Source organism: Cupressus sempervirens, chromosome 3, assembly GCF_028749045.1.
Source record: "Cupressus sempervirens isolate cs-2001-9-10 chromosome 3, ASM2874904v1, whole genome shotgun sequence".
In the NCBI taxonomy this organism is placed as follows: domain Eukaryota; kingdom Viridiplantae; phylum Streptophyta; class Pinopsida; order Cupressales; family Cupressaceae; genus Cupressus; species Cupressus sempervirens.
In genome coordinates, this window is record NC_143120.1 from 268,113,309 (window position 1) to 268,140,634 (window position 27,326).

Genomic DNA, 27,326 nt, shown 5'->3' on the forward strand with positions numbered 1-27,326 from the left:
ACTGATAACTTTGGTCTATACTACAAAAAGAATGGAAAGTTTGAGCTTAATGCATATACAGATGTAGATTGGGGAGGCAACATTGATGATAGAAAAAGTAGAAGTGGAGGTGCATTATTTTTAGGCAAAAGGCTAGTTACTTGGACTAGCAAGAAACAAACATGCACATCCCAGTCCACTGCAGAATCAGAATATGTGGTAGCAGCAGTCAATTGCACAAACATTGTGTGGCTCACACATTTATTGAAAGGAATGAAAGAAGAGGTAACAAAACCTATGATATTGTATTGTGATAATACAAGTGCTATAAACATATTCAAAAATCTAGTAATGCATGCAAAAATCAAACACATTGCAATCAAGTATCACTATGTCAGAGAATTGGTAGAAGACAAACAAGTGAAGTTGGAATACATTCACACAAAGGAACAAACTACAAATATCTTCACCAAACCATTACCCAAGGATGCTTATGAATATCTTAGAGGCAAGTTGGGAGTAATACCCCGAACTCAAGCAGTTTAAAGCAACAAGGAAGCTACCTTGCATCAATAGGAACAAATCATTGAAATATCAACAGATTGATGTAGAGGATGACAACAGGAGCAGAAACTCCAAATCAATCACAAGCATGGTGACAAAGGGAGAAAACATCAAGAAGCCAAAGCTTATATTTGCATGGTAAAGATGCTACATCTTTAGCATTTATGTCAAAGAGGGAGAAATATGTAGAAACCTGATCAATACAAAGCAAGAGGGAGATATATATGAAAGAGGGAGATATATGAGATCAGTAGTAAAGATGCAGCAACCAAGAAAAGTAGAAAACAATGTATACAATCTTGGTAGTAACTAAGTTGATCAATTGATCAGTTTGGTTTGCCATTAATGCCAAAGAGGGAGACTGTTGGAAATGATTGAAAAGATCATGAGGAAAGTTGTTGGAATGATCATATGGAACTGGTAAAGAATGTTCTCAATCATTGTTTTGTCATTGATGTCAAACTTGCTACTTGTAGGAATGATCATTTCTTAAGTGATCCTAATACTATCAATTAGTTGATTGACAAGGAGGAGGCAATCAATAAGATGTAACTAGAACACCTAAAGAAAGGTTGAAGTTATGATATTGTAATGAAGTACAAGGATCAGCTAAGCCATTGATGAAAAAGTGTATTGATGACATACTATAAGACATAGAGAATGGGCACACTAAAACATATCAAAGATGTAAGGTTTTAGCTAAGTCTTTGTAAAGACCAACTAAGTTCATTAGAGAGAGGGAGCCGAGAAAGCTAGTTGGTGCCGAACAGATTCTTAGTTGAAGTTGAGCAAGTTTAACTTCAAAGTGCTGAGTGAACTTCAGATGAATAAACTTCAGATGCCAAGTGATACATAGTTTATCAAGTGCCGAGTGATATCAAGTGTCAAGTGATACAGTTTTGTCTAGGTGCCGAGTTATCCAAGAAACAAGTGCTGAGTAGAACCAAGTGCCGAGCAGATACAAGTATTGAACAGAAACAGATGTTGAGCATTAGAAAACCAATAGTGCCGAGTAACACAAAGATGCTGAGCATCAGTAAGACAATAATGCCGAGTTGCTACATTATTTCAAAAATCAAAGATTCGCCAAATCTAAGCTGACAAGGTTGTTATCTAAAAGTTTGTAAAGATAAGAATGATGAGCTGGTGGCATAGAACACCATGTAGAACATTTTTGGATAGGGTAGATACATTGTATCCTACTTAATTCATTTGAAATCCTAAAATTGGAGAGGGAGAATCGAGCGACAAAGGCAAACTAGATCTCTATTTAAGGAGTCATAAGGTCATGAAGCAAAAAAAGAGGAGAGGTGGTCAAGCATGAAAGCATAAAGTGATGAAGGAGGTGCTAAGGAGAAAGAGAGCACAGCTACTCTGTTTCGATAAGAAGACCCAAGATATGATTGCATTGGCATGATGAGTAAGAAGACTCAAGGCGACAAAGCTTGAGAGGAAGACAAGCAGTCAGAGCTGAAGTGATTAAAGCCAAGCAAAAGGATAGAACTGAAGTGTGATATAAAATTTGCAAAGTATGTTGTAAGTTGTATCAGATCAAAAAGCCATTATCGTTACTCTCTAGCAATTGTAACAATTAGTTTAAATCCTATGGACTTAGGTTGGTTTAATAGCCATGAGGTAAATCCTCTAACAGGGTGACATTCCAAGTGAATGTTCAGAAGTCCTTTAACCAGGCCCATTCCTAACAGTTTGGTGAAATCCTCTAGCAAGTTTACATTTCACAGTGTGTTGTAAGCCTTTAACAGGGCAAGATTTTAATAGGACATCACTTTAGAAGAGTGCAAATCAAGTAGCATGTTACTGGTGGTTTTTCCCAAATTGGGTTTCCACGTAAATCACTATGTCATGTGTTGATCTTGCATGTTTTATTTCTGCATGTTGATTTACTGTAACTTGCTAATATGGTTGATTTAAGTTTGGATGGATGAAAAGTGTATGGATTCATTAAAAGTAGTGAAAAGGTTTTATTAGGGCATTTGGACCTTGAATAACTGATTCACCCCCCCTCTCAGTTATTCTAAAGAATTCTAACAATTGAGCAAGAAGTGAGGTTTAAGCACTTTCTTCTTCCTAATCTACCAAACTAAACTTGTGGCCTTCCTAAAATCTTACTCCTTTAGGATATCATGTTTGTGGCCTATCTAAAGTGATAGGGTATTTCTCCAATCAAGATCTTGCACCTTTTTGTTTTAGGGACACTAGCCCTAGTCCAAGCCAATAGCTGTAACTCTTCACCAATGGCTTCACCGACCCCGAGTTTCTATTGGGACACCTTCCTTATGTTGAATTGATTGAGAATCAACTCTTGGTTTAACCCTCTAATTGTCATACAGTACAAAATGTTGACTATCATAGAATTCCTTGTAGGTCTCCTAATCTGATTTTCTGGACTTAAATTCCTCTTAGGTTGAAATCTAACTATTCTATGGGTAGATTTAGATACCCTTTTGAAATATATTTAAGACTCCAAAGCCTAGATTCGCAATTCCATTCTTGTAGCATCTAACCCATGTAAAGTACATAGACCTAATAAGGTCACACTAGGTTTGGTTTCCAAAGTAATTACTAGATAATTGGTGCATGGCCTCAGACCTCCTCTATTCACCAATATTTATCATCTTCAAATTATGATGAAACACAATAATGTTTCCACCTTTTTCTATTATATATTCCCCCTTATGAAAATACTCATAGAACTAATAAACCATTCATCTCCTCCTTGCAACACTTCTCTACTTCATGTCTTTGCTTGACTCATATCTTAACTATAACACTTCTCTCCCTGAGTAGCATTCCCCAATTGTTCATTTATCCCCCTTTGACTCATATCCTCTATTTTTACATCACTACCTTTGATATAAGTCCATTCAATATTTTATCTTCATTAACAATTTATCAATGTTTTAAACTAAATTTCTAATGTTGTTAACTAAATTTCACCTTTTCTTAACATCTTTAAAGTTAGTCAGTATTGATTATCCATTGTCACATAGGAATAGGACGAGGTTGGGGATAGGGTTTACCGAGCCACTTGGAGCTAACAGAGTAGACAATTCGATCCCACAACAAAAGGTGAGAGAGATTTGGCAGTAGGCAACTTTGTACTAGCCAACACTGCAAGTTTCAGCATCACCCGAGATGGCATTGTAAAATGAAAACATAATGTGATCTCCAAAAAGCGAGAGAGATTATTGTAGGTCTCTACAACACGGTCTTGTAGGAACTTGAATTACATCCATACCTCGCACGAGCTCCAAGATATGCCCCGTCAAAGATTACAGCCCTATGGGATTTAGTGACACTTGGGGACATTCCAATTCGACGTGCCCAAGAACGTTCAAGTACTAAAGGGGATAGGACGAGGTTGAGAATAGGGTTTACCCAGCCAATTGGAGCTAATAGAGTAGACAATTTGATCCCACGATGAAAGGTGAGAGAGATTTGGCAGTTGGCAACTTTGTACTAGCCAACACTGCAAGTTTCAGCATCACCTGAGATGGCATTGTAAAATGAAAATGGAATGTGATCTCCAAAAAGTGAGAGAGGTTATTGTAGGTATCTACAACATGGTCCTCTAGAAACTAGAATTGCATCCATACCTCACACGAGCTCTGAGATATGCCCCATCAAAGATCACAACTCTATGAGATTTAGTGACCCTTGGGGACATTCCGGTTCGGCATGCCCAAGAACGTTCGAGCACTGAAGGGGATAGGACAAGGTGAGAGAGATTTGGCAATTGGCAACTTTGTACTAGCCAACACTGCAAGTTTTAGCATTACTCGAGATGGCGTTGTAAAATGAAAACAGAATGTGATCTCCAAAAAGAAAGAGAGGTTATTGTAGGTCTTTGCAACATGGCCCTGTAGGAACTAGAATCGCATCCATACCTAGCACGAGCTTCAAGATATGCCCCGTCAAAGATCACAGCCCTGTGGCATTTCACTACTACATTTAACACCATTTTTCGACCAAAAATTTTGACCATCAACTAAATAAATTTAGGGTTGTCAAAATGTAAAGGCAATTTTTTTAATTTTATTTTACATATAAGACCCATGTTGGTCGAAATTTCAACCAACACAGGGCTTATACATTTACAAAGTTAAATTTTTTTTATCCCTATTATGTCTTTCGAGCCCGATTTCATTTGACATTTTTGGAGCATTTTCGCATGGTTATCTCTGCATTTTCGCATGGTTTTCTCTTAGCCCAGTTTCGTTTCAGATTTTCTCCACCCACTTGATTAATGACACCTGCTAGCCCTGGGAATAATATGAAAGGGGGCCCTGCATTTGCATCAATATAGGGGGGTGGAATAGTAGTTCGAAACTCTTGATATTGTCTTTCTTTCATTCTTCTTGATGTGCTCGACTTCAAAAGCTCTTCCATTCATGACCTCCAATCACACCTATATCTCTAGTGGTCGAGGAGAGGGATTTCTCTTCGAGCATATTTCCATAGGCACATGTGTATTTTTTTTGTAGGTTTTTGTGATAATATTGAAGATGGAAGTGAATACTATTACTATCATTATTATTTTTTATGCCAAAGTTTAGCCATTGTTGTGTAATATAAATGGGAGAGTCTTTGCTCAAGTGTTTTTTCTTAGTGATGTTTTGATGATAAGTGTTAGAAAGAGTCTAGTTGCAAAAAGAATGTAGTGTACTTGTTGTTTCATTTTATTGAAAGTGTGTAGATACACATTTATCATTTGGAATGTTGGTCTATTGTAACAACTATTATACTTTTTGTTATAGTAATGAAAGAAAAGAAAGGAAATGTATATGCAGAAGCTATAGTTGTAAAAGCTTAGAAGAAATAATAATGAAAATTTTTTTGTTTTATAAATATAGTTGTGTTGGTATCATATTTTTCTTGTATTTTTGTTTTAATAATACATAATTATATTGTATCATTTAGACAACAGTTTCATATTCAAAAAAAGAACAAAAAGAAAAAAAAACTGAGTGTGTTTCTCTCTTCAAATCTAGAACATTCAACTTAAAAATCAACACATAAAGATAATAATTTGAAATCTGGTGTGTTTAGTGCTTGGAGTTGTACCCTCAATACCTAGGCCATGTGGGCTATAAAACATGATATTCATGTGATTCTATGTTAGATGATGATGATGATAATGAATAATCACCATCTACTACTAGCTCATGTAGTGATAAAAGGTCTTCAATGCACCTCTAACTACAAGTATGCCATGGAAAACTTGTGATGGAGATGACTCCTCAAACTAATAAACTATCATGGAAATTTTTTGATGAAGATGACACCTACAAATACTGGACTATCTTCAAAAACTTATGATGAAGATGACACTTAAATTTACTAGACTATAATTGAATTGATGTACTTTGGATCCTTCACCGAAAGTCTCTATCATTTTGTTAAAAGATGATTTATCTTCTAGTTCAACCAAAAGAATCTCTCTCCTATATTTAAACATTACATTTAACTATTGCATTACAATTAGGTCTTCCCTACAAGTGTTTCCATTTGGATTAATAACAAACTATCATGACAAAATTGTGACGAAGATGCCACCTGCAACTATTAGACTATCATAAAATAATTGTGATGAAGATGACATTAAAAACTATTGGACTATCATGTGTACAACTCACAAAATGATTCGAACATATGAAATTAAGTGTACTACATAGGATACTGATGACTGAATTTCCATGCCCTCCAAATTTGGTGGTTGTAACATTTATACCAATTTCATTTGTGGGATACACACTCTTGATAAGTTAGTTAGCCTTGCGACTAAGGTCGATGGGGAATGTTGACACATGCAACCTAAGCATGAGTTTGAATTTGGTATTTCCTTGGAGATATTTACTTATTTTCCAAATAGAAGGTATCATTTCCATTTTGTCTATCATGATAAGTTGTCATAGGTTTTTTGAATGAATTTATTTTCTTATGTGTATTTCTTCTCATAGATGAACTTAGCTAAATGAAGCTAAACATGTGAATGCTTGATGACCTGGTTCAAGAATATTGTGTATATAGAGGCCTTGTACATTCTAGTATAATTTCTCTCTCATATAAGGTCACTTATGGATTCAAGAAAATGCAAGATGCATTTTCAAAGGGTGTCTTTTGTTAGTTTTGAGACACCAATAATTATTGAAATAAATAATTTATCCTCAACAAGATATTACTTCAAATTGTCATAATCTATGACTTTTGTTGATAGGTTTAGACATCTCTCTCACAAGTAGATCATTGAAGCTAATTATAGATGATACCAATCCAGATAATACATGCTCAAAGGAATTTTCTACTATTAACATTAGGAGTGGATAAGAGTAGGTAGTTATTAAAACCATTTCAAATGATGTGGTGATGTATGAAATCCCATTAAATTTCTCACATAAGCATGATTAAGATGTTGAATTGAGATCTCCAACCGAACATGTTCATGGTAGTGAAGCTTGCAGCTCCAACAAGACTTGTCATACTGATAAATTAGGAGTACATCTAGAAAATCATCCTAGGTGGAAAGGGAGACATAATGAGAGTGAATCACAAGGGAATTTAATGGTGGATTCTACCAAACAAAGAGATCATAATCAACTTCTTTTTGGAATTAGTAGTAAGACTCTTGATCATGTACATGTGAGCAAAAAAAGATCTATTTTCCCTTAAGGAGATCATGTTTTCTTAGATACATACCCTTAATTATTTTTGATCTTTTATTTAGGGTATTTTGAATTACAATTATGCTGATAAAATTGAATTTGTATTGGAGATGCAAGAACTGGTAAATAAAAGCATATTTGTTATGGTTGTTAAAAATATCAAGCAATGGAATTCAAACTTCTTTGAGGAAAATCTTGTGTTTCTATTTCAACTAAAGAAAGTATTGATATGTTCTCATTGATTATAATTTTTAGTATATTTGATATAAAAGGATGGTCAATTATTTCTATGTTCACAATCATGACATTTTTAGACTACTAGTTATGATATACAGGTTGAGTTTCTTAAACTTGTAAGAGACAGGGATTATACGGGGACTCTTAGAGTTTCATGATCTGGCATGGGTCCTTTTTCTTAAAGATATTCAAAAATTTTGAAACCTTTGAAAGAGATAATACTAACATTGACAAAGCTAGATTATAGTGCATCAATAAATTAGTGCATTTTGTTAATTTTTCTTGCGACTTCGCTTTAGGTATGATCTAGAATTTTAATGACACAACTATTCATATGTTATGACATGAAGGACTTGCTATTTTGTTGCATCATTTTCTTATTAATAAACTTGTGTTATATCAAAAATTCTATCATAGTACAACATGATTATTTTATCTCTAGCTTAACAATTTGTCTTATTTTATCATCGCATATTTCATCTCTAAGAGTGGACCCTTCTTTTCAATCCATGTCATTTCTCGGATTACATACCATCTTATATCTATTTTGTATATTTATATTTGATGTCTTCATTGGTGTGTAGAATATTTACTCCTCTTCCACGTGAATGTGGCAAGCAGATTCCATTCATCCATATCTGATGCACCACATATTGCCTTCAACGTAAGACTCATTTCACACATGGAGATATTTCTCTGTCATAATCATCTTTACCATAATCTTCATGTTGCAGATGTGCTTTAAACTCCATGACATTAAAGACTTCTTTTACTGCAAAATTTTAGTAGAATATAATCATATCTTTCTGACATGCCCCGTGTAGGGCCATGTCCCTACAGGGCTTCACCCACATAGCATCTTATATTTACTATCAAGATCGCTATCGATTGGAAAATATAGAAAAACATATTGAAAGTGCTTTCAAGAAGATACTTACAGTTCTAGCAGTCAAACTATATATGCAAAACCTGTAAGAAAAATTGATTAATCACATCATCAAGAAGATACAATTTAGTGGATCCATCACATTAAGGATATTCATATAATTTAAGAAGGTATTAAATCTGATCCTAATTTCCTTAACAAATTCAAGCCAGGGACAACACACATTGGTAATAGAGGAATCTATTCATTAAGCATCTTTCCATGTTGCTATATTTTTTGCTAACATTATGAACACCCACACAATGCATAAAGAAGTAGGCATTGTATTAGATTTGCACATATAATATGAGAACTAAACCTATTCATGAAGATCAGAATTAGCTAATACTTCTGTAGTTTCTTTTTCAACAAATGTTTCAATGCAATATTGGTTTGATGTTTTAATTTTGAACACCCCTTTTACAAAGAGCTTTATTTTTTACTCAGTTTTGATCAATTTAAAAAGTCATTGAAGATAAATTGGTGTAACAGCTCAAATGTTCAATTAGATTTACAGGGAGATTACTCCAAATTTTGGTTTGGTTTGGATCGATGACCTAAAAATTTGGTTGATCTTCACAAGGAGAGTTACTAACACTGTGTGATTTGTCTGGGATGGTAAGCTTCCAAGAGAAAAGAACAACTTACCAAAGATTGGTTGAATGGATTTTAGCAGTTTGGTCTTGTTGTGGAAACTTGACATCATTAACATTACCTTCATGAATCTTAAGTCAATATTCAGTTGAAGATCTTGCAATCTCACTATTTTGATCCTAAATTAGAAATTGATCTCAAACTGTATTTGAGATCAATTGAAGCATGAATCTTCATGCATATTGTGTAGTATTTGACATTTTCTTGTTAATAGACATGAGTAGAAAGAGTAAACAGATGTGTCCTGTCACCCCTATTCGACATGCCCATATTGTTCTTTCTCCCTTTGGATGGTTCACCAAAGCCATGAGGCTCTACGATGGGCTTTCTAATGGTTTTATGTATTGTTATTTAATATTTATCTAATTAATAATATTATAATTTGATTGATCAACAAGATAATAAAAGAAGTGCTAAAGAATTACTATGTGGAACCATTATAATGAGGGATATAAATACCAATCATGAAATTCCTCAAAACTAAAAGAATTGATGTTCATTCTTTGAAAGTTTCAATAATTTCAGCTCTATTCAAGTGTCCATTATAAGAAACTTTTAATAATAATTTCAATACCATTACCAAATCCTTAGCACAATTCTATGGCAACCTTGAATCCTGAGTCTCTCTTGTCATATATTACTTAGAACAATACTCCATGCACACACAATATTTGTTTATAAATACAATATGTTCAGCCACTTATGTCAAATCACTGGCAATTCAATCAATTGTAAATGCCTTTCATTAAATACCACACTGCCACATGATCATTGGAGACAACAAAAATTCAAGTTCACTTTGAAATACACATATGCATTCTCTTGAACTTACAATCTACATTACAAAACAACAAATAGTCAACGGTATGGAGTCTAGAGTTCAATTTATATGCATACAATAGATACAAAGTCTAGTTCTTGTTACCTTTATCAACTCTGTTGGGCATAGTACAAAACTTATTAATGCTCCACCAAAAGTTGTAGAAGGAACAACAATCTAAAGTTTGGGCTTGCCACTACTAGGATCTCCTCCCTTTCCAAAGAACCCCAAATAGAAGAAGAAAACAAACAAATTCAAGACCATTTAAGCTTTACCCAATAATAATATCCCAGGAGTCCAAGAACAACATTTGACTACAAGTGTGGTGACGAGAAGTGTGGGGTAGCATCCCTTCAGACCATATAAATTCTTCTACAATTCATGTTTTGAATGCCATAAAAACCTAGAATTAACATTAGAATCCATAGTTTGAATAATATAAAGTCTTAGAATCAATCAATACAAAATCCATGGTTTGATTGCTATGAAAACTTAGGACCAGTATTAAATTTCATGCTTTGAATGAAATAAAGACTCAGAGTAGTCATATAATGTTTTGTAACTCAACATTACACTCTTCCCTGGAACATCCAATATAAAAGTCAAAAATCATAAACAAAAAATCAATCAATTTCATTTCTAGGGCTTTTATAATTCCTCAATAAAGTTTGACTTGTGAGGCTTCACCAATATGTCACTTTAATGACTTATATAACTGTTTTTTGTGTTTGAATTAAGTTATGTCATTATTAGAGGCATACTTTTCCATTAAATATAATGGCTACTCAATAATACTTTATGAAGATAAGTAATAAATTTACAATATAACCATTATAAATAGCTTTATTACTATTACTATAATTTTAATATCTCATTGATTACTCATCATCTCTCTGTCTCATCTGAACTAGTTGGTCAACCATTGCTTCCATTGCACAACCAACTGCCTTACTAAAAATATTAATGGTTCTCTCTATTAACTCCTAAGCTACTATAACTAGTAATTCCCTAAATATTTGATAAAATCAGTAGTGCCAAGGGTCGTCACTGCGTTGAGATCGGTCCAGGTGCCTTGCCAAATGTAAAAATGTTGGATACATAACTTACTATAAGTTGTAAGTGTAGCTAACTGAAACAAATGAGGAGCGATCCTAAACACTTATGTACTATAGAAGGGAAAGATCCTCTTGTTTTGGTAGATGGGGCCCTCTAGCCATCGGCCTTAACCTGTGAGGGCCAATAATAGGTCAATCCAAACATAAACCATGACGAGCTAAAATGAGGACATTACACTTTATAACCAAGCCTACTTGTCAAAAAACACATAGGACACTTCAACAAACACTTTGACTTAAATATCTTTAGGAATTTTTGGCAACTTGACCACATAATGGAACCACGGGAAAGGTATGATGACACATCTAAGCAACTCTTGGCAAGGGAATGTCCATTTGGTGTTTCTCAAATCAAATATCATGGTTAATCTAATTTGACATTCAAACACTTTCCAATACTATAGATGAATTAGATGTTCAACACTTGTGCATTTTAGGCATGTAACATGTATCCTTTTGATTTGACCACGTGTTTTCATTATGAAAGTCTCTATGATTTAGCATTCAAGGTTATCCCATTTGACTTGACAGTCATAATATTTTATTAATATTATGAGATTTCAATTATAAGACAAAAGTATTAAATACAGTTTGCTACCTACATTGCTTCTGATGTTTTGAAGAGTATAGTTTGGAGATTAGTTATCATACAATTGTCAAAGTGGATATGTAAGACCAAAATACCTTAAAATTTGAGAAAATACTTGCATAAAAGCTCTTGAATTCCCAGCTTAAAATTTGTTGCTTTAGAGAAGCAATTATTTGGATTTTGTGCCTGTACAGTTGCTACAAGAGTCCATGTGGCTACTGTAACTGGAGAGTGTACAAGAGGGGTCTGTTGAAGAGGGATAACTTGTGATCTTTACAAATACACTAGAATGTATTTCAGGTTAGTTTTTCTCAACATATAGAGAAAAATGTTCAAGCATTCCTGTTAGTGGATGAGAATCTCTCTCACTTTTCTTTTCATGTTTACTTTTGAATTGATGATTTTTGCTAGTTACTTTAGACACTTCAAAGAATGTAATCCATGGTTGATCTGATATGATTACCAATTTCTGTAGTATTATGGAGCTGGCAAGGGAACAATTGTATTGATTTATATGACTGATTCTAACATGAATTTGATTGAAATTTGTATTTTAATTTATTTTAAATGTGTCCCAGTTGGGCACAACTTACAATAGTTTGTATGGTCTCTTTCACTTTAAACTTGAGCATAGATGATATGTTATAGGAATTGATACCTCAGATTTTGTGGAGCATAGAACTATTTTCAAGTTGACAACTGTATTAAAATTTAAAAAATTCTTTTGCTTTTTACAGAGACTACTCTCTGTAGCAAAACAACAATTAGGGGAGATCATCTCAGCATTTGAATTTCTAGATCATTCTTCTCTGGACATGGTAAACACAAACTTCAATTTAAAGTTATCTGCATGGTGGCAATTTCTCAATAATGATATTTGTTTATTTAATATTCAGACAAGGATACTTTTGAAATATGTTTTAGTATTATTTTTCTCCATACTAACCTATTTGATATTTTGTCTATTAGGAGTGTTATTTAGTAGATGTAGTTTACAAGATATTCTTAGATGAGACTTACATTTGGGATGTTGTATGGTGAGCAGAAACACTCCGACCGAGCAGGCCTGCATACCTCTCTCTGATTTGGAGAGACTTGTTAAAGACATTGAAGAGTTATTTGCTAAAATAGGTATGTTGACCTAGGCCTTTTCAAAGATTCAAAATATTTTATGACATTACAATGCATAGATTGTTAGCTGGACATTTTTATGCTGATTGTGTCAATTTATAGAAATGGAAATCAATATAGGGAATGGATTCAGAATTCCATACCTTGTAAAGTAGCAGTTCAATGTTATGGAGGGTAATCATGTAGGGACACCGTGTGAATCAGATTTTCTAGTGTTCCATGTGCAAACATACCATTTTTATAAGATGTTCCACACACTCGTGTATTATATTGCTGCCAAATATTAGTCATCCTTATATTTTTGAACATAGATATTAATACTCATTCTATTAAGCATTTGAGATCTATTTTCTATAAGCTACATTGCAAGATTCTCCAAACCTAAATAATATGATAACATTTCACCTACTCGCTACCATGAAACTATCATATGTGGTTTTGATAATTTTGATTCTGTTATTCATAACTTTTAAACTATACATTATTACACCAATCACAGTGGTGGGATTGTGGATATTCAGCCTTCCTAAAACATATCCAAAAATTAGAATCATCCAATAGTTAGATAGAAATTTATGGCCTCTGCATTGAGACCGATTATTATTGTCATAGAATTTATGAGTTTTGCCCTCTAGAACATCAAATAACTTCCAAGATACAAAACCAAACAATATAAAAACAAATTTATTTGAAAGATGCATGAATCTAATTTCCCAAAAGGTAAAACTTGGCATTTTTCCATGGTCAAAATGTGTTATTTGACCAAACCCTTATCACTAGGTCTATAAATAAGAGTTTCAAGACAATTTTTACAAAAACCAAAGGATTTTTCAATATACTTCCCATCCAAAACCTCTAATTTTCATCAAATGAAAGAGGATTAAATATACTTCACTTCCAAATAGATTGAACTTATTTATCAATCCACTAACATAACAATAAATGCATGAAAACATGATGTAACATGACTACAAACAAAATGATAGTTTTGAATTTACACAAATCATATTTAAAATTTCCTTGAATATTCTTACAAAGTTTAGCCAAATGGTTTTATTCATATGTTGACCCTTTCTTTACTTCTTTAAAAGTTTTAATTCACGAAGCTCCTCTAAGTCCCATTGTAGTTGGGTTACTCATTCCTTCTCTAGCAAGACTGGTTGATTCTAAGTCTCTATGCTTTTATGCCTATAATTTCATGCTCACCATATAAGTCTGAAATGAGACAAGACCATCTTTAAAAGAAGTAACAGTACCAACATTAGATATTTCTCTTCCTTTGGAGGAATTGGCCTCATTACCATTGCTATCAATATAGAAAACTAGGATCTCATTAGATTATTTTTCTCCCTCTTAACTTCAACAAGCCCTATTCATCTTTAGAGATCCCATTTTTCATCACCAAATCTCCATTAAATGATCTCTAGCTTCTCATGGAGTTCCTATATTAGAAGCTTCATACATAGTATCACTTCCATCATCTGTAATAGCTGGTGATAATCTAGATGTAACCAATGCACGATTGCCAACAAAAGAAACACTAGAGCCAATGTTGAGATCTAACTCCACAATAATAGCTAATGAGTTTCCATGTTAATTTATCAATGGGTTAATATATTGAATTATTAGAAAATTTATGAGTCAATAAAAAAAACTCATCAAATCAAGCTCGGTGTTATTCTCAATTATAACAACCATTTAGGCCAACTGTTCGTAAACTACATATTGATATTTCATTCAAACTCAATAGTTTGGATGGTGAATCTGATAATGTTTTTATGGTTGTAGAAGAAGAACTCATTTTTAGCATATCCTTGCTCAAAATAGTTTCCACAAAAATTAAGATCCACCAAATATTCTACACCTCAAAATAGAAGACAATCAAATGATGCTAGTTGTGTACACCATGTTTACTTTGGTCCTAATTATCTTCCCAGCAAATAATAGTATAGGGATTTTCTATAAAACAATGCTACTAGCTGCCACATTTCTAAAATGATCAACTGCATGCCACTATCGACTATACTCTTGCACCTATGCTTGGTGCAAGCACTAGTATATAGTACTTAAGATACCACTGAATATCTAAATCATTGTTTTTCAAAGAAGCTGTAAGGCATAATTTGAGTGAATTTAAATACTTGAGGCAATTCCTGAGTGCGGATGTTTCAATTCCTTAGTGTCAAAACTTGAATATATTTCATCCTTATCATTTCCTTTAGCAATTCTTACGTAAAACATCATTAAAATAATTGTTCCCTTTGACAAAATCAAAGAGTGTATATATAAAATATTTTTGAAGTTGTTTTGTGCTAAATGAACCTTTTATGATCAAGTCTTGTAAATATCTTGGTTGGTAAAACTACAAATTTCTTATTGGCTTTGTACTAGTACCCAAGATTAACATTGATGACATTAGTAGAATTCCAAGTTTTGCTCTTGTATTCCTATTAATTGTAACAATGAATCAGCATGCTAGTTCTTTCTGAATCATTGCATACTTTTGATGGAAATTAATTCAGGATGATTTGTTACACCTAAAACTAGTGACAAATTTGCATCCTTTTTGAAAATCCCTATGGAGATATTGGAGATATTGAAAATCATCTACTCAGTTGGTAGAATGCAAAGCAATGAAGGGGCTTTTTAATCGTCACTTAATTAGGGTTTGGTATAGCTTGTTGGTCCATATTACTCTAGTAGTCCTAATGCAGGTGTGTTTTTTCCTTCCTCATAACCCAAGACTGTAAAATAACATATGCATAAGTATCAAACCAATATAGGGAATGGATTCAAAATTTCGTACCTTGTAAAGTAGTAGTTCAGTGTGTAAGTAATAGTTAATAGAAAAGTTTTTTAAAAGATAAATAAAATTTGTAGTGTGTGCTTGATATAAGAACTTTGGTTTTTTTTGTCTCGAGACAGATTCTTGTCAAAGAGTTTTCTTGTTTTCCAAATAGTCAATTTTCTTGTTCCTTGTGGTGTTAACAAAAATAGTGAGAAGTGGTTACAAGGGTTATCAAGGTCAAGGTTGAAGGCATGAGAAGACATTAAGGTCTCAAGATAACCAACATGACCATGTTAGAATAGTTGATGTAATAAGACCCTGTGAAGGTCCTTTTTGATATGTTTGTAATCATTTTAGTTACATTTGAAAACATTAATTAACAAAAACCATATTTGCAGATATAAACATTAATCACAACATGTCCAATTTATTTGTAGGTATATTTTCCTATGAAGAAAGACCACACCCGACAATATGAACCCAGAACAAAATAATGAGACAATGGTTGCATTGTGGGCTCAATTTCGAAGAAAATTTGATAAATATTATTGTCCTTGCAAAAAATGTAACGGCTTAAAGAATCGAAGAATTTTAATCACAATAGCCCAGAGTCATTGTAGGCAATATGGTCATGTTGAAGGGGACCATGATTTTTGTCCATTTCTAAATGTGGATTTCCTACTAGAGGAACATGGAGGTGTGAATATCCAAGCTGAGGATAACACTCCCATGGAAGAAGATGATAATGTGCCAGAGGACATGATTGAAGAAGATGGTATTGGGGCAAGTGATGAAGAGGCTCACAATGATAGTACTAGCAAATTTGATAATAATGATGAAGATGGTCTTGATATACCTTTACTTGAGAAGGCACATGAGCCCTTATATAAAGGCTCCCAAACAACTCTACTGTTGGCTATAGTGTTGTTGGTGAACTTAAAGATTATGAATAGTATATCCAATGTAGCAATGTCACATATGCTAAGGTATGCCATTTTTACCATCTTCAATGTTAGCATACAATTACTATTCATTATATTAACAATGCATATTTTTTGTTGTAGGTTGATTAGTGAGTTTTTGTTACCACCATCAAACATTTTGCCTCGTTTGTATCAAGAATTATCTAACATTATAGATCAGATTGGAATGAAGTATCAGACAATACATGCATGTCCCAATTATCACATTCTATATCATAAACAACATGAATTTGCAACAGAATGCCCTGATTGTCATGTCAGTAGATATCGGTCAGATCAAATAACAAAAAAAGTACTTCACAAGGTTCTTCGATACATTCCCATTATTCCACATCTTGAACGGTTATTCAGGTGTGCTAGCTTGGCACAATTTATGGATTACCATGCATGCAATAGAAGTGAGGATGACATTATGTGAATGCCTGCCGATGGTTCTACATTTAAAGAGATAGAAGAAACATGGTCACACTTTACAGAAGAACCTCATAATCTAAAACTTTCATTGGCAACGAACAATGTCAATCTATATGGAGATATGAGATCTATTTACTTAGTATGGCCTATTTTTGTTATTAACAATAACATTCCTCCTTGGATGTCCATAAAGAGAGAGCACATAATATTGTCAATGATTGTGCCAGGTATTTTTTTATTTTATAGTTATCTAAATTAATTTATAAATAGTGCATGAAAATGGTTATAATAATTACGTAATGTTTATGTTCATTCAATTGCTAGGTAAATATCAAGTTAAAGATATGAACATGTATATTGAGCCCCTAATTGATGAGTTCTTGAAGTTATGGAATGGCATCACTCTGTATGACATCTCTAGACCAATAAGACATCAAAAATTTCAATTCCATGCAATGCTTGTATGGACAATACATGATGCCCCTCGGCTAACTCATTTTTGTGATATGTTATATTGTTAAGATCACATATTTTTGGTCTGTTATAGTGCTTACACATTACTGTCGATTGCTTAAGTTGTGCATGATAATTGTAAATGATCCAATTATACATGATCTTTTAGGTCTTCAGACAAAGGAAAAATTTGCATATCCAGTTTGTGGTCCGAAGATGAAATGTTGTCATTCGAGAAGTTTAAGAAAGCAGGTGTTTGATGAGTTTAGACACTTTTTCCACAATAATCATAGGTATCAAATTTCTAAAAAACATCTTTTCAATTGGAAAGAAGAGACATCATCAAGGCCATGAAGAATGACACCTCATTTATTGAAGTTGGAATACAATCAACTAAATCATTGAGGTAATGTCCAATTTGTCATTCAAAGTTTACAATTTGTATTTCGATATTGTCTTATATTTACTAATGTTGTAACTGATGCTCATGAAGGTCGTCAAGGCATCAATGAAAAGTTATCCTACTCAATTTAGTAGGTTACCATATTACAAGGATCTCCCAATCGTGCATTTGTTTGATGCTATGCATATTGGAAAGAATGTAACTGAGACACTATGGAAAATGTTGGATGGAAGGCGTGATAGAGAACAAATTGCTAAAATTTGTACTGACATTCATGAATCGAATCATGCACTAAAAGTTTTCATTGAATCAAATAGGAATGGAGACCGTATAAATACAAGTGCCCTTCCTTGGTTATTAACGGAGCAACAAAGTGATGCATTAAAAGAAGTCATAAAAAAAATAAAAATTCCAACAAGATTTGCTGCAAATATAAGCACTCTTCTATCAAAGAAAGGTGATTTTGAGCCAGGGTTGAAGACGCATGATTGGCATACCTTCCTCAAGGTAAGTCATGTTTTTTATTTACAGTATATTTGTAAGATTGAATGTAGTACCAGTTGCATTATTTAATAATATATTAAAATGAGCATTATTTAATAATATATTAAAATGATCATTTTTTAATGATTGCAGTTTGTCCTACCTCTATCCCTTCCACAACAGTTTGACAACAATATTAAACAAGTTATATATGATCTTGGAAAATACATGAGGTTAGAAGAGTGTTTTTTCTTAGATTTGTAGCTTTTTATCTGAAATCTATTGTATAATTTTATTTGAAATCTTCTCTATGTGTTTTTGCATATTGAATCTCTTTTAGGTGGTTATCATCTAAAGAAATTGATAAAAAAGATATAAAATATTGGAAGAGAAAAATTTCACAACTTATGTGTGAAATACAAAAGTGTTTACCTCCAATGTTTTTCAATGCTCAAGAACACTACCTCATACATCAAGTTGAGGTGATTGAATTGTGTGGACCTGTACAAGCTAGATCAATGTGGATGGTTGAGAGGCACTTGAAATTTATGAAGGGCTTGGTTCGACAAAGAGCACATCCTAAGGGTTCTATGATAGAGGGATATATGATATACTAGACCATGGTGTATATCATTGAATATCTTCCAAAGTTTGCAGCAGGTATCCATGTAGATCGCATTTAGGATCCCAACTGTAATGACAAATTCAAAGGGGAGTACCTGAAGAGGAAAGGTAGATGGAGGAGGGTGAGAGGTAATTATAATTTTTTTTTGGTAATTTAACAACTCTTATCCATCATCAATATATATAATTTGTTTCTAACTGGTGTAATTGTCTTCTTTATAGTTGGTCGTGAATGGGATGCACTACACTTGTATATTGCAAACAATTTTGATTGGATGACAGTGTGGATTGAACAGTCTCAAGAAAATGGTCCCTCATTAATATGGTATGGTGTTGCATTGTTGGTTAAAGAAGCTCATCATAATGGAGATCCCAATGTTATGCCAATGGTACTCGATCTAATATATGGCTTAAGAGATACAAAGGTATGCATAAGATTACTAATCATGAGACATAAGTTTAATATCAACTCACAGATCAATGAGAAGATTCTTGACAGGTTTGAATAATTGTAGATCAAACACCACAAAGCTATGTACTACCATGGCTATAAATTTTGCACAAAAAAGTTAGATGAAATGAAGAAAATGTGTGATTCTAGGATAAGTGTTGTCTTCGTGGTCACCAATATTTCATCTAGAACTGACATACATCCTCAACAATCTAAAAATCAATACTATGGCATTTTGGATGATATACTTGAGTGCGACTTTAATTCATTCAAAATGGTTCTATTTGTCATCAAATGGTTTAGGTTACGATTGAATCAAAATGATCCTGATAGGACTGTTATTGAACACGACAGTGGTTTTACTATAATTAATACAAGGTCATTTGAGCCAGTCGGAGATGAGCCCTATGTTCTTCCAAGTCAATGCGAGCAAGTGTTTTACTTTGGTGTTCTAGAAAAACTAGGTTGGTCATTTGTTGTTAGACATGACCCAAGAGGAAGGCCAGTAAAGTATAATGTGATCGAAGAAGAAGATATTGAAGAAGCACAAGAGGAAGTAAATGATTATCAGGAATGACAATTACCTAGTGATGAAGAAGAAGAAGATGGTGATGATTTTGGTCATGCTAATGATAATGGTGATAATGATGATGATGATGCTGATGACAATCATGATCATGGTGATGAAGATGGTGATGATCATGGCGATGATGGTCATGATGATGATAGTGATCAAGAGGATGATGCTGGTGATGAAGATGGTGGTGGTGATGACGATGATCAAAGTGACAAGTACGATGATGGTGATGATGATGATGATGATGATGATGATGATGATGAAATGGATGAGGATCATGATGATCATTGAAATCTTCAGGTACGATCAATGTCAACTATGATGGGGTTTTGTATGACCAAATATTTCTTTCCAAACCATATGTGCACATATAAACATTAAGTAGAACATGTCAATTTTTTTTTAGATATAAACATTAGTTACACTAAATTTTTAACTTAAGACAAATGATTTACATATATAATCTACTTTATTATTAATATTTATTTTGGTAAGTCTATTACTTTAATTTTGTTGCTGATTTCTAAGACTTACTAATTTTTTTCACAGGGCGATATGGATGCACCATCTCAAACACCTTCAGTAGAGGTAAACATTAATTATTATAAATTTTAATGTTAATATAGAAACAAATTTTCTATTATTATGTTCTTTTCTTTATGGCTTTGGAGTTATTTTGATGAAAGTATACGAATATTTGATGTCACAAATGATAGGAAAAACCTGCAATGATTGCTGATCAAATGCAATCTGAAATACATGCATCATATCTACATGACATTGGCCTTAGTAATGACCCTATATTCATCACCCAAAAAATTACACAAAGATACACTGATGAGCTTGTTCAAATTATCATCAAGGGTGACAAAAGTGAGGAGAAAGAGGCACTAAGAATATAATTGGACCGTAGAATCCAATCTTTGAAAGTAAGCAGTGATTCGACTAAAGCAGTAATAGAAGTTCAATAGATATTAATATTTTATATTATCTTATGGATCATGATCTCTGATTTTATGTGTTCTTGTATAGACATATGTGCCAGTTGCGACATCACATGTTGAACATGGTCAAGGTTGTTTCATAGTACCTTCATGTAAGTAACACTTTGTTTGTTTTGATCAACATTATAACACTTACCTTTTTTTTTTGTCGACGTTTCTCACTAGTATCCCATTTGATCTTTATCCATTGCAAATGTCTTTGCTAACAATATTCTATTCTTCAGCTCATGATGAAGTGCAGACTCCTCCTTCAATTGGCGGTCCACTATTGTCTGCTGCATTTTTGGCAACAAGGACCATGCAAACATCATCGTCTATGTCCAGTAGAACTGGTAAAACCTTTTTTTGCTATATTTTGTAATGTCTTTCTACAAGTTGATGAACAATGAAGTAGCATATTAGTGCTTAAATGATGTCTACAAAAGCTTGCATACATACATACATACATACATACATACATACATACATACATACATACATACATACATACATACATACATACATACATACATACATACATACATACATACATACATACATACATACATACATACATACATACATACATACATACATACATACATATATATATATATATATATATATATATATATATATATAGCCACACATAGAGAGACATGGACATAGGCAGGGAGGTAGACCAATAGAGAGCAGTGCTAAAATTGTCATTTAATTGTTATGATGTTTCAGTTGATAGAGCAACAAAGAGCAATATTACTGAAGCTGATTCATTTTCTAGAGCAGTTCGTGTGATTAGTACTAGTTTGTATGAAGGGACATTGTTGCTGAATAAGAAAACTATGTTTCCATTAAGAGAACTAAAGTTCCCAGGTGCTTTAAAATTGATATTATTTAAAGTGTAAATTTAGTTTACTTTTACATTACTCATTTTGGACTGATAAATCTTTTATGTTTTTTTAGGTAATAATGCTTTCTTTGAACATCTTTTTCATATGACATTGAGACTGTTTGGACCCACCATATGTAAAAGGTATGCAGTTTCATATCATTGCTACATACTTTTTCTTTTCTTCTATTTATTGTAATATATTAAAGTCATTGATCTAACAATCTTTTTTTTTTTAAAAAGGTGGAATTTACAAGCTGTGGAATTAAAAAATTAGCTGATTGCATTCATTGAGGAGAAATTTGGCAAAAACATTTTTGACACTGGCCTACTTCTGAAAAGAGAAACAAAGCATATAAAGACTGTGAGGGATCAATATAGAAAGGGTCTTAAGGATAACCCAAAGTACGACCGTCCTCCTATGATTCCATCAATGGAGTGGAATGAAATAATAGAAGATGCAAAGGAGAAAAGGCTATGTGAAGATAGAGATAATGAAGAGCACAAGGCAAAAAGAGGTATGTCATTATAATATTAAGTACATTGTAATCATGCACTAATTATTGATATTTGTAAATATATAATCTAAGATGTTTGAAATTGTTCATAGATTACAAGACACATCTGTGGCTACAAAAGCGAGAATAGAAAAGGTTGGCCAACACAAACTTGGCTTTGGTGACTATATGAATCTGCAGTCTTGACTTGTAAGTAGAGCAATGAATTTTGTTTTTTTTTTTTAATATAATGTTGCAAACGGTTTTTTTTAATGAAACCATACATGGAAAACTGATGTTATCAAGAAAAAAACATAGGGCACAGATTTCAATGTGGAGGTCACAGATGAAGATAGAAAAATTGCCTTGAAGGAAGACTATAAAGTTGTGGTTGCACGCCTACGTGAAGAATCTGTAAGCCTTGCCCAAGAATCCAGTGTACCAAATGATATCTCACAGGTAAATTGGTCAGATGAAAAGTAAATGAAATTAAATAGTTGAGAAGATTCTTTTTTGGTATTAGTTTTAAACGTAAATTGACTACATAACAATGTGCATAACATTTTACTGCAACCTTCATATTGTTAGAGTAAATAATTAATTATTTATTATTTATTCTATTTACTTAAGCTTACTTAGGTTAATGCATTTATTTAATATTTAGTATTTAATGCATGTAGTGGTTAGTTGTTGACAACATGGGAGTTTGTTCCCTTCTAGCATGTTCCATCTTTTTCTGGATGCTTGGTTGTCAACCTTATCTTCTACCACTCTCCAGCTTGTTCTACAAGCTTCCTTGAGACCTTTATAAGCGGTCTCTCTCTCATTGTAAAATCATCAATTCACATAGCAATTTCATTTTTCCTATTGTGAAATATTTTCTCTTGCTTTATTTTCTTCAAGCTCTTGTTCCTTCAGTTTCTCTTCAGCAAGCTATTTGCATGTAGGTGATCTTGGCAACTATGGAGTTGGATTTCATCAACTCCTACATGGTATCAGAGCCTCCCTGCTGCTTCTTGTTCGAAGGATTTTTTTGAAGCCACGAAAGGAGACACAAACCCTAGTTTGTTTGTGATTTTTTCTTCAATCGGGAGGAAGAGCATTTTTTTCAGTATTTGGAAAAAAAGGAAAAAGAGGGTTTGGCATAACAAATCTGATATTTTTTGGGCTTTTTTTCTTTATTTTTTGGAGGTGCGATGACAACGATTCAGAAAAAATAACTACAACGGTGATTTTCAAACAACGATATCTCCCTCATACGGACTCATTTTTTCAAGCAATTTTTTTTGTTTTGGGGTAGGATTTTGTGGTCTACACATTGGTGTAGGTGGTTTGAGATCTCTATTCCTATTTTTTTCTGCAAGTCGCAATTCTCAATTTTTGCCACTTCAAATGCTTAGTACAGGCTCATCTAGACACATAATCAGGTTCTATTTTTTTTGAAAGTGTATATTTTTTTGTCTACTTTTCAGATCTGTAATTAGATTATAGGTTATGTAGACAAAAATATTACTTTCAAAAATAGGCCCTAAATTGGCTATTATAATTGCACTAAGAGTGCCCAATTTATACATTGTGGGGGGAGAATTTTCTTTTTTGTAATTTAATTCAGAATAAGACCCTTCTACTTCTATCTTCTTCTTTCTCTCAATGGCAGATTCATCTATGATCGGTCTTACTCCGCACAACTATCACACCTAGAAGGCACAAATGACTAGGCTTCTCATGTTAAGAGGTCTATGGTCTTGTTTGGATGAGAATCAACCTGCTCTTACACGCCCTTTTGAGGTTCTACAACACAGGAACAAAATGGATGAAGCCATGGGATTGATTGCATTGAATATTTTAGACAATCTACTATTTCAGTTGGATAGTTTGACCACTCCACGAGCTTATTGGCTCAAATTCTAGACTTTGTTTGGCACGGTAAATGAGTTCTGGGCACTTCAGCTAGATGTAGAGTTGACTTCTTTGACACTTGACAGCTTTCCCACCATTGAGGACTTCTTGATGAAGTTCAAATCTCTATGTACACTTTTGCAGGGATGTGGGAAGAACAAAACAGATGATGAGTGCATCTTTTTGATACTCTCAAAGTTAAAGGGACAGTATCAGATCTTCTCTTCCACTTTCTACTCCACTATGGATGCCTTGGGTGATAGACATAGGATGCCTTCTTTTGAGACATTTTGTGATCGGCTAACCCGTGAACAGTCCAAGATTACTCAGATGGATTCACTTTTAGGTTCACAATCATAGGCATTGCTTACATAGGAGCAAAAGTCAAAGCAGATATCAGATCCCTCTTCTACCGGTTCATCATCTTCTAAGAAGAAGGAGAAAAAGAAGACTGAGACTCCTACCTTTTCCTATTATGGGAAAGGATCTCATGATGAGGCACATTTTTTTCAGAAGAGATGTGATGGCTATGAGAAACAAATTGCATATTTGCAAGCTCTTCTTCAGAAGAACACCATTTCTTCTCCATCCTCTTCTACCTCACAGGGATCTGCCTTTCAATCTTCTTCCACAACTTCGCCATCTACATTAGATCTTGGAAAGGGTCATGCATTACAGGCTACCATTACATCTCCTTCACAGGTTCCTTGGATATTGGATTCAAGTGCTTCTCACCATATGACATCTTCTCAAGGTGTCTTCTCTACTCTTGAGGCTTCTCCTATTCCTCATATTCTCATGGGGAATAACACTGCACTACTAGTCTATAGGAAAGGTTTAGTTCACATCCAGGATGGTATATTCAATGATGTATTGTATGTTCCATCTTTGTCTGCTAACCTTCTCTCAATTTCTTAGATTACACATAGTGGATCAAGGAATACAGTTGAGTTCACTGCTGATTCAGTCTTCATTCAGGATCGTGTAACAGGAGATCTTATTGCTACAAGGGTAGTTGATCATTCCACTCATCTCTACACCTTCTCACACTTTGGTCCACCATCTCCATTATTGGAGCACACTACTTCTCTTTCACAGGAGCATCATGTGGTGCAGTCAGGATACTTGAACCTTTGTATTGTTCCTGAGATCCCTATTTTGATTGCCACGCCATATCTAGTTGAGGGCTTTTCTTCTCTGCAAGATTCTCCTTCCGCTCTACTTGATCTTCCAACTTCATTTATTGAGACTTCAGGTACACTTGTTGTAGATACTATAGTAGACATTCATGACAGTGTCATCACACTTGCCTTAGGGATTCCATTTCTAGATCCTCATACATTCTCCTCTGGGCATCAACTAGGTTTTCCATTTTTGCCTCTCATTCAGGGATTCCCTTGTTATGTACCCTTGTTTCTTCCACATTGGAGTTGCATTGGTTCGATCCCTCCTTCAGGGGCTCCTTTATTCTGGGGAGGCTTTAGTATCTCTCATGGGGGGCTGGTTGTACTTATGGTTTTGAGAGAGTCTCTTGAAACATTTCCGATGGAAGTCATCCTTGGGGTCTTGTTGAGGCCTTCCTTCCTTCCTTCCTTCCTTTATTTTTTAGCATGTTTATTCTTACCTCTTTTTGGGGGAGGGTTTTTCCCATGTGGTTTTCTCTCTTTCCCTATTTTTAGAAGTTGCATCTCTTTGCTTTGTACATGGGTACCTAACATGGCCTTGTTGCCGGGACCCATTATGCATTCATCTTAGTTTTGTGAGCTTAAGGCATTTCCCTAAGTTGCACTTAAGGGGGGGTGTTAGAGTAAATAATTAATTATTTATTATTTATTCTATTTACTTAATCTTACTTAGGTTAATGCATTTATTTAATATTTAGCATTTAATGTATGTAGTGGTTAGTTGTTGACAACACGGGAGTTTGTTCCCTTATAGCATGTTCTGCCTTTTTGTGGATGCTTGGTTGTCAACCTTATCTTCTACCACTCTCCAGCTTGTTCTACAAGCTTCCTTGAGGCCTTTATAAGCGGTCTCTCTCTCATTGTAAAATCATCAATTCACATAGCAATTTCATTTTTCCTATTGTGAAATATTTTCTCTTGCTTTATTTTCTTCAAGCTCTTGTTCCTTCAGTTTCTCTTCAGCAAGCTATTTGTATGTAGGTGATCTTGGCAACTGTGGAGTTGGATTTCATCAACTCCTACACATATCCTACCACAGAACCTACTCCTGACAAAGGCCATGATGTGCATTATAGTGGTGGAGGTATTAATTTGCTATTTGAAATTAATTATGCAATTATGAATACAATTTAACATCTTCAATTGGAATTTGACATGTATCCTTTTTTTTAAATATTTCAGAGTATGTTGAACATCATGCTGAAGGACTGGACCATGTTCCAAGTATTCAAAATGTTGATGCAATGACCGATCAAAATGATAATGTACATGATGTGGCATTGTTAGGTAAGAAAAATGCATTTTATGTTGTACTCGTACTTAATTACAAACTTGTAATAGCTAGAAAAAGAAAAAGAGTATGCCAATTTATCGCATTCACTTGTTCTTGCAATAGAGCCCCCTTTAGTGCAGCAACCTCCTGCTCCTCCAAAGAGATGGAGCCATCATAATTTGACATTACATGTGCTAGAAGAGGAGGAGAATGAAGTAGATATGGATGTCCCTATGAGGGCTTTTCTTAAGAGAGCTCAGAAAAACAAAAATAAGAAATGATGTTTTAAAAATCTTCTTTGATAAACCTTGTTGGATAATGAAAGAACTTTATTTTAAGTAATTATGTATGAATGATGCATATTAATACAGATTTTTATTTTACGTTAATTAATATTGTTATGTGTTAATGAAGTTTTGATTAGTATTGTGTATTAATGAATTTTATATCATATTAATGAATGTTATGTGATTGTATTGATTGAATGTTATAGTTCATAAATGGATGAATGAATGAATGAAGTATGTAATTAGATGATAATGGGTACTTTAGATTGATATTAGGGGGAGGAGGGTGAGGCCAGATGAGCTTCCACCTTCACGTGGTTGGCCTTGTTAAGTAGAGAATATTATAGTATTCTTGAAACCAAGTGAAGCTCAAATTTGTTAAGTCTTCAAACACACATCCCAATTCTCTTTAACAAGACTAAATTTTTTTCACTTATAATA

At 33.7% G+C, this 27,326-nt stretch overlaps 1 pseudogene; it reads left to right on the plus strand.

Moving 5' to 3' along the window:
- LOC149565937 (uncharacterized) overlaps nucleotides 1-27,326 on the plus strand; it is a 289,704-nt pseudogene that overhangs the window by 258,228 nt on the left and 4,150 nt on the right.